At 44.8% G+C, this 9,940-nt stretch overlaps 1 pseudogene; it reads left to right on the top strand.

Moving 5' to 3' along the window:
- The first annotated feature begins 4,441 nt into the window (after positions 1-4,441).
- On the top strand, positions 4,442-9,734 carry LOC104668595 (annotated as a pseudogene).
- Positions 9,735-9,940: the final 206 nt, after the last annotated feature.

The following is a 9,940-nucleotide window of genomic DNA, read 5'->3' as shown; positions in this document are numbered from 1 at the left end:
CATCAATAAATATAAACAATTATTCTCATCCCACTCTCTTCAGTATAAGAAGAAACTATAAAATGTATACAATATGTTTGTAACATAAATAAGAGAAATATATGTATGTGTATGTGTGTGTGTGTGTGTGTGTATAGCCTTTAAGTAAATTCAGTGATTCTTATATAGTGGTTCTTATAAAGCTAAGAAATTTGAATTCAAAGGCCTTTGGGGTCCTGGAATTCAACCATTCATCATTTACTCATTTATTCAACAATCACAGATTAGTGCCTGCTGTGTGCCAGGCAAATTTGCTTATGGGTCCTCTCCACAGGGTGCTCCCAGTGGAGCAGAGGAGTTCACAGTTCTGTTACCAAAGGCTTGAAATTCCCATACTCAAAAAACAACTAGCACACAAAAATTCTCCTCCCCTAATTGAGTTGAAAAAACTACCCATGTCACCAAATAATTCTTAGCTTTCCTAAAAGAATCACTAAAGAGCTCTTTCAAACTGGTAATGAGATTGGAATTCCTAAAAATAAAAATACACTCCACTGCATACGGAGAGCAACACTGCCAGCAGGTGGCTCCGGCAAGGCCGTCTGATGGATGGGTGAGTCAGGTGCTGGCAGTCCAGGGCTGAATGTGCTTGGGTCTCCTCAAAGTTGCCTGGTTTTTTGTTTGTTTGTTTGTTTGTTTGTTTGTTTGTTTTATGAGACGGAGTCTCGCTCTGTCACCCAGGCTGGAGTGCAGTGGCGCGATCTCGGCTCACTGCAAGCTCTGCCTCCCGGGTTCACGCCATTCTCCTGCCTCAGCCTCCCGAGTAGCTGGGACTACAGGTGCCGCCACCTCGCCCGGCTAATTTTTTTTGTATTTTTAGTAGAGATGGGGTTTTACCATGTTAGCCAGGATGGTCTCTATCTCCTGACCTCGTGATCCGACGGGGTTTTACCATGTTAGCCAGGATGGTCTCTATCTCCTGACCTCGTGATCCGCCCACCTCGGCCTCCCAAAGTGCTGGGATTACAGGCGTGAGCCACCGCACTCACCCTTTCCTGGCTTTTTAGGGTGATCAGTGGAGTCTCCAGTGGTCAGAAATGCCTGAGTTCTGCTGATTTTGTTTTGTCAGTAACCTCTTATTGAATTGACTGTTACTTATTTTTATTAACAACAGGTTGATGCTAATGATTACCATAGACTGGGAAACACAGGTTCTGTGTAATATAGATGGGTTCCTATTTTAAAAGAGTCTTCTGTTGTATCCAACAACAAAGCTGTAAAATCATGGAACCAGACGACTCTTCAGAGAGTTGCTAGTGCACTGCCAGCAGCTCGCCAGAGACAGTCACAGAAGGCTGGCGCTGCAAGACATCTTATATTTCAGAGCAGAAAACAGAGGCCGGGAGCGAACACTTATCCCATGCCCCACACCGGGTTGAAGGCTGAATGAACCCTCAGTTGGTCACGGGCTGCCCAGGTGACCAGTATCCCTGCTGCACTACACAATAAGCAAAGACATAGCCATGGACATAGTGATGACATAGCCATAGCAATGATTAGAGAATCATTTCTTCTCAAGATCCCAAGAAGAAATGATTCTGTAATCATTGCTCCTTTGCTCATTAGCTGTCACTGAATGAAAATCTAATTGAAACATACCAGTGACGTCATTTTACAAAAGATAGAGTTAAATGGAAATATTACAATGCTATCTATAGGAAAAACCTGTCAAATATACAAATACAAAGCTCAGAGAGGCTGTTGCTAACAGATAAAATGTGTGAAGTGGTGGACATTAATATACACAGTAGACTACAATTTGTTACTGAGAGTCTTAACTACACAGATAATGGTTAAGAGCCTGGTGTTTTTGAGTTAGGCAGGCCTACTTTCAAGTACAGTTTCTTTTTCTATTTTTTCTTTTTCTTTTTTAACTTTTACATTTGGGGGTACATGTAAGGGTTTGTTACATGTCATGGGGTTTGCTGTACAGTACAGTTTCTATTACATATATATGTGTTTGAAACAGAGTCTTGCTACTACACCCAGGTTGGAGTGCAATAGCTTGATCTCAGCTCACTGCAACCTCTGCTTCCTGGGTTCAAGTGATTCTCCTACCTCAGCCTCCCAAGTAGCTGGGACTACAGGTGCACGCCACCATGCCTGGCTAATTTTTGTATTTTTAGTAGAGATGGGGTCTCACCATATTGGCTAGGTTGGTCTTGAACTCCCGACCTCAAGTGATCTGCCCACCTCGGCCTCCCACACTGCTGGGATTATAGGCATTAGCCACGGCGTCTGGTCCGTATTACATATTAATTTGGAAAGTTTGGCAAGTTATTTAGCCTCTGGGAGCGTCAGTTTCCTTTTCTGTATAATAGGGATGTCATAATGAGAGATAATCTATGTAAGGTACTATCACAGCATTTCCATATAGTGTGCACTCACTCACTGCTAATCATGGCCAAAAAGTATGTAACATGGATTAAGGAAATGGTACCGCCGGAAACTGATGGAGCCTTCTTAAGATATTTGTTCTCCCTATTGTGGGGGTAATTCCAGGCTGCTTTCAAACAGTGTTGGCACAGAAATTCTTAAAGTGCAACCCTTCTCTCCTTCCTCCTATGCCTTCTGGATTTCTCTAGGCATACTGGGAACCTGAACTCAAAGTCTTAACATAGGAACTTGTAAACTACTCACACCTATAGCCTGTAACTCTGATCCACTCACAAAGATTACGTTCTGTGGGAATACTATTTTCAAGAATTTTCTCTGAAAAAAAAAAAAGGTGAATTTATAGAGTTTCAATACTTTAGCACGTGAGAAACTTAAGGGACCAGGGGGTCTTTTTAGTTATGAGGAAATAGGAGTTGAAATAATGTAAAATTAGAACTCTTTCAAGAGGTTGGTCAATCCAGTCCGTGGAACCACAAGTTGGACCCTCTCCTTCTTGTGGGCACCAAGACTCCAAGGGCAGGCTGACCAGGAAGCCCCAGGATAGAAAGTTGGAAAGTGCCTGTGGGTGCGGCAGGTTCTGAGGCTCAATTCTAAAGGAAGTGGCCTCAGCCAGGGGAGAAGCACAGAAGCACCACAGGTAGAAGGGGAAATGGGCCGTTTACTGGTCAGAAATCTGCCTCTGTGTCCGCCTTCACTTCCTGCTGGCTGTGTAACCTTGGGCAAATCACTTAACCTCTCTAAGCTTTAGTCTTATTGGTAAAGTGAGACGTTCTGAGTGGGTGGCTGGCCCACAGCAAAAGCATAATTAATGTGAGTCATTATTATGAGTACGAAACAAGTCAGTGGAGGCACTGAGGCCTGCAAACAAAAGTCCAACAAATCACAAGGCAACAGGGAGAATGGGCTCAGCACAGAGAGGCCAAGAGTCCTGGGCCAGCACCACTGGGAGGAGGAGAAGCGCCCTCTTTCTTGTCCTCCATGCCCTGGCCTTCTGCTGTGGTAGCTGCCTTTCTTCAGGTTCTCACCTTCTTGCTGGGACCTCAGTGGTCTCTTGGCCTCCTGTGACCATCCTCACTCAGATTCATTTTCCTCAGTGCTGCCAGGCAATATTTCCTACAGTGCAAACTTGAACAACTTGCCATTCTGCTGAAAACTCTTGAACAAGGGTTTTAGCAAGAGCTAGCCCAGACCCTTTGGCATGGCTCATAAGCCTTCCATAACTTGGCAGGTGCTTCCATCTTTTGACTCACCTGTAGGCATGGCACACGGGAGAGTCCTGTAAGCCAGAGAAAAGTCAACTTCATGTTGGTGAGAGGCTGGGGGAGGTATAGCATTAAGAGAAATACCTAACGTAAATGACGAGTTGATGGATGCAGCGAACCAACAGGGCACATGTATACCTATGTAACAAACCTGTACATTGTGCACAAGTACCCTAGAACTTAAAGTATATATAAAAAAGTTGTCATGCAAGAAAAAAAAAGGCCAACTTTACTTTGTGGCTCACCAGCTGATAAGACACCTGCTTGGGGGCAGAGAAACTGCACTTACCTAAGCACTTACTTTTTAGCCATTCTCACCCTTCATTGCACATTAGAATCACTTGGGGGTATTTATAAAATACTCCAATGCCCAGGCCACACCCCAGACCAATTATGTCAAAGTCTCTGGAGTGGGATGTGGGCATCAGTATTTTTAAGCTTCTCTGGTCATCCCGAGGTGCTGTTAAGCTATGGATCACGGCTATACATTCATTTTTATCTTTCAAAGGAAAGAGTCTTATCACTTGTTTGAAGTCCAAAGACATCAGCCTCATATCTGAATATCAACCACCTGCTAGTTATTGCTGACTTTGGGAGAAACATTGATCAATTTCAGAAAGAGGATGTCAGGGAAGTAAAAGTGCATGACCAATTCAGGAAGTGGGAGATCAGCCCAGTCTCCTGCAAAGCCCGTGGTTTTACAGAAACCCTCCTGAATGTCAGCGAGCATAAGCCCTCGTGGCATGGGCAGCTCTCGGTGAGCAGCCTGGCCTTGGTCCAGCTCGGCACAGAAGGACCAGCACAGGGAGGGAGGAAGTGACTCAGGGCTGCCCTCTCCCCGACAACAGGACAGGACTGTAACCTTTTGTGAAAGGACAGGTAAAAATAGCTGCAGCACTTTAGGAAGAACTCAGAATTTTTAGATTCTGAACCATCTGATTATATAACTGAGGGTAAGTGATCTGGGAAAGGGCAGGAAACTATTATTTATTGTCTTTTAGTGTCCTGGGCTCGGTGCTGTATGTAGGTCCCACTTAATCTTCACGATGACCCTGTGAGGTTATTGTTTTCCTCTCCTTTTTCTGTAAATGAGGAACCTGCAGGCACTGAGGGGGAGAGGATGAACTTGAAATCACCCAGCTTGCAAATGACGGAGATGGGACCAACCCTGGTGCTGTCGTGTCCCACACCCCATTCTCTGGCTTGACTGTGGCTCAACCCCAACCATGACACATATGGGGTGGTCATGAACTTCTCCAGGAGCTAGGGCTGCCTGGCTGTATCCTGTATCCTAGTGTTCTTGCAAAGCTGCAGAGAGACAAAAGCAGGGCCGGGTGCAGGAATGTCTTAGCTGATCTGAATGGCTTGTATTCTGTTGGCCTCATAAGGTCGCTGAAAGCCGCGGGATGATCTATCCCACCAGGGGTCCAGGAGTTTTCATCTGGCAATGCTACTTATTATGGTAGACCTGTGAGGGGGTGAGCAGAAGCTAGAAAACAACTTTGAAGACTTTACAGGCACTCAGATAGTGAACTTTATATACCTTTCACGAAAAGGAACCAGGGCTCCTTAGAAAAGTAGCCATTTCCAGGTCTGGGGCAGGAAATGCATAAATTGAGACAGAAAGAAAAGAAGCAGTCAAAGATGAGATTCCTGGGGTCATGTTGAAAGGACACGCATCAACTTGAAATGATACTCACTGGCTAGAGATGGATGCTTTGGATAAAAAAGAATAATGGCTGAAATGGATTGAAAATGTCAAACATGGCCGGGCGCGGTGGCTCAAGCCTGTAATCCCAGCACTTTGGGAGGCCGAGGCGGGCGGATCACAAGGTCAGGAGATTGAGACCATCCTGGCTAATACGGTGAAACCCCGTCTCTACTAAAAATACAAAAAACTAGCCAGGCGAGGTGGCGGGTGCCTGTAGTCCCAGCTACTCAGGAGGCTGAGGCAGGAGAATGGCGGGAACCCGGGAGGCGGAGCTTGCAGTGAGCCGAGATCGCGCCACTGCACTCTAGCCTGGGTGACAGAGCAAGACTCCATCTCAAAAAAAAAAAAAAAAAAAAAAAAAAAAAAAAAAAAAAAAAAGTCAAACATATAAAAATTCAAGAGTTTATAATAATACACCATACCACCCTCTCAAAAAAACCACAGCATGCAACTCACTGGTTAACTACCTTTGGGAGTTGCTTGGGCGCCAACTCATTATTCTGAAGACTGATAAATAGAGGAAAGGAATAAAACATCTATCCTGTTTTTCCTATATTCTTTTTTTTTTTTTTTTCAGAGAAACCAAGTAGCTGATGTAAGAAAAGTTTTCATGTATAGAAAAATCACAATTGGCCAGGCGCAGTGTCTCATGCCTGTAATCCCAGCACTTTGGGAGGCTGAGGTGGGTGGATCACCTCTAAGGTCAGGAGTTTGAGACCAGCCTGACCAATATGGAGAAACACCATCTCTACTAAAAATACAAAATTAGCCAGGTGTGGTGGCGCATGCCTATAATCCCAACTACTTGGGAGGTGGAGGCAGGAGAATTACTTGAACCTGGGAGGCAGAGGTTGTGGTGAGTCCAGATAGTGCCATTGCACTCCAGCCTGGGCAACAAGAGCTAAAACTCCATCTAAAAAAAAAAAAAAAACACGATCAATAATAGAGGAGGAATGTTAGAATTAGAAAATTACCAGTTTGCAACTCTGTTGAAATAATGGTATCAGGAATGATCACCAATGGCTATTAAAACCATGAAGTGAAGGCTGAGTGAGGCCTTGCTAATAGATGGGTATCCATGAACCTACTGATCAACCTTAGCCTACTGGAAGTGGAACAGTGGAACAGGCAGGCATGATGTATCCCAGATGTCACAGAATACACAACACTAGCACCATCTAGATGGACTCTGAAGCTAATCAAGCCGCCAGATCTGAGTATAACCCACAGGAAATGCAGAGAGTAGAGATATGTGTTAAATGGCAGTGAGTCCTCTCCCCTCATGGTATAGAGGAATGAGGTAGCTAGGCTGAAGGCACATGCCTCAGCCCCATTCTGTGACAATCCTACACAGGCCCTGGGACCTTTACAAGACAAGCCAGTAAAGAACCAGCTAAACTTTAGTCATCATTCACTATAATTCAATGTGAGAAAGACGATCAAGTTAGCGTGTAAGACAGGCAGGACCTATCGGAGGATGAGACATCTAAGTTAGTTCTCTTGTTTGAGGGCCCTAAATAATATTTTTAAAATAATGAAGAAGCACGTACTGTTATCTATTTCAAATGTTTAGGTTTGAAACCTTTCGCACACACTCACACAACAACCATCTCACGATCCCATTTGGAAATCATGTCCTTCATGAATTGCATCACCCCACGACCTTGGCCCATGCTCCATTATGGCCTCCTGGGCACACTGCAGATTTCCCAGCTGAAGAAAGAATAAAGTCAATCCCTGCCTCTTATTCTGTTTATTTTCTATCCCATCCCAGAGTATAGCTATAGAGATAATGAGGGCACAGAGAAGTAATGATTATCTGGCAGCAGTAATTGCCCCCAGATTTGCTCACCTATCCGCACCCACTTTCTCTGCCTTCCCACCCAGGACCTCAGATTTCTTATCGATGCTCTTATCAAAGCCATCCTACCACTTCATACTAAATGACACCTCCTCTAACAAACCCAGAAACATTCTTCCAGAAGTCCTTTTGCTACATCATTAATTTTTCTTCTTTTTGGGATCATTGACATTAGCATAAAACATGTTATTATCTCTCTCATTAAAAATATCTTTCCAAATACCTGTAGAGTATACTATGTTCACTATTTAGGTGATGGATTCACTAGAATTCCAAACCCCAGCATTATGCAATATATCCATGTAACAGACTTGCACATGGAACCCCTGAATCTTTAATAAAATAAAATACGATAAAAAATAAAGTCAAAATAATAAAATAGATTCCAACTGCATAAGGATTTAGAGAAGAAGAACAAGATGATTTTCAAACACAAACATTTGTGGAGATTGAAATTTTTAAAAATAATTTTGTACAGTATTACCATGTGCAGAATAAAACTTTCATAATTAGTAGCTAACAATAAAGAAAGCTAATTTAATATATTTTAAAAAATACATTTTCCTTAAAAAAGAATAAAACTTTCAAAGTTAGTAGCTAACAATAAAGAAAGCTAATTTATGTTTTAAAAAATATATTTTCCTTAAGAAAAACTCGAACAGAGATCAATGAACTAGAAAATAGAAAAATAATACAAAAAATCAACAAAATCAAAAGTTGGTTATTTGAAAATATCAACATAATTGACAAACTTTGGCTAGATGAATTAGGAAAAAAAGACCACTTAAATTTCTATAATTAGAAATGAAAGTGGACACAGCAGCTGCGCATTTCGGGGCTCCTGACCTGTCTGTTTTCGCAGCGTAGCCCAAGTCGGTCAGCATTGCAGGACCTCAGAAGCCATGTTCAAGCCCTGTAGTGAAGCCAGAGCTTCACTATGACCCAGCAGCTGCACGCAGCCATGGCTGACACATTCCTGGAGCACATGTGCTGCCTGGACACTGACTCGCCACCCATCACAGCCTGGAGCACTGGCATCATCTGTACTATGGGCCCAGCTTCCCCACTGTTACAGATGCTGAAGAAAACAATTAAGTCTGGAATGAATGTGGTTCATCTGAACTCTCATGGAACTCATGAGTACCATACAGAGACCATCAAGAATGTGGAAAGCTTTGCTTCTGACTCCATCCTCTACCAGCCCATTGCTGTGGCTCTGGACACTAAAGGATCTGAGATCCCATCTGGGCCCATCAAGGGCAGCGGCACTGCAGAGGTGGAACTGAAGAAGGGAGCCACTCTCAAGCTCACGCTGGATAATACCTACATGGAAAAGTGTAAGAGAACATCCTGTGGCTGGACTACAAGAACATCTGCAAGGTGGTGGAAGTGGGCAGCAAGATCTACGTGGATGATGGGCTAATTTCTCTCTAGGTGAAGCAGAAGGATGCTGACTTTCTGGTGACAGAGGTGGAAAATGGTGGCTCCTTGGGCAGCAAGAAGGGTGTGAACCTTCCTGGGGCTGCCATGGACCTGCCTGCCATGTTGGAGAAGGACATCTGGGACCTGAAGTTTGGGGGTAAGATGTCGATATGATACTTGCGTCATTCATCTGCAAGACATCTGATGTCTATGGAGTTAGGCAGGTCTTCATCAAGATAATCAGCAAAATCGAGAATTGTGTTGGGGGTTGGAGGTTTGATGAAATCCTGGAGGCCAGCGATGGGATTATTCTAGCTCGTGATGATCTACCACAAGCCGTTGAGATGAGATTCCTGCAGAGAAGGTCTTCCTTGCTCAGAAGATGATGATTGGGCGGTGCAACCAAGCTGGGAAGCCTGTCATCTTGCCACTCAGATGCTAGAGGACATGATCAAGAAGCTCCACCCCACTCGGGCTGAGGTCAGTGGTGTGGCCAATGCAATTCTGGAGGGAGCTGACTTCATCATGCTGTCTGGAGAAACAGCCAAAGGGGACTATCCTCTGGAGGCTGTGCACGTGCAGCACCTGATTGCCTGTGAGGCAGAGGCCACCAGCTACCACTTGCAATTATTTGAGGAGTTCTGCCACTGGCACCCATTACCAGCGACCCTACAGAAGCCACTGCCGTGGGCGCTGTGGAGGCCTCCTTCAAGTGCTGCAGTGGGGCCATAATCCTCCTCACCAAGTCTGCAGGTATGCCCACCAGGTGGCCAGATACTGCCCATGTGCCCCTATGATTGCTGTGACATGGAATCCCCAGACAGCTCGCTAGACCCACCTGTACCATGGCTTCTTCCCTGTGCTGAGTAAGGACCCCATCCAGGAGCCTTGGGCTGAGGATGTGGACCTCTGAGTGAACTTGGCCATCAATGTTGGTAAGGCCTGAGGCTTCTTCAAGAAGGAAGATGTGGTCATTGTGCTGACCTGGTGACACCCTGGCTCTGGCTTCACCAACACCACGCATGTTGTTCCTGTGCTGTGATGGACCCCAGAGCCCTTCCTCCAGCACTTGTCCCACCCCCTTCCCCCAACCCATCCATTTAGGCCAGCAGTGCTTATAGAGCTCACTTGGCTGTAGTGTGGCACTGGTGCGCTGGGACACCAGGGAAGAAGATTTATGCCTCGCTGAAACATAGCTGTTTTTAGAGACTGCTGTGGTGGGACAGACCAGAGTTTGGCTGTCAATCA

This window comes from Rhinopithecus roxellana, chromosome 4 (genome assembly GCF_007565055.1).
Source record: "Rhinopithecus roxellana isolate Shanxi Qingling chromosome 4, ASM756505v1, whole genome shotgun sequence".
Lineage (NCBI taxonomy): Eukaryota > Metazoa > Chordata > Mammalia > Primates > Cercopithecidae > Rhinopithecus > Rhinopithecus roxellana.
This window is presented reverse-complemented; position numbering and strand designations above follow the sequence as displayed.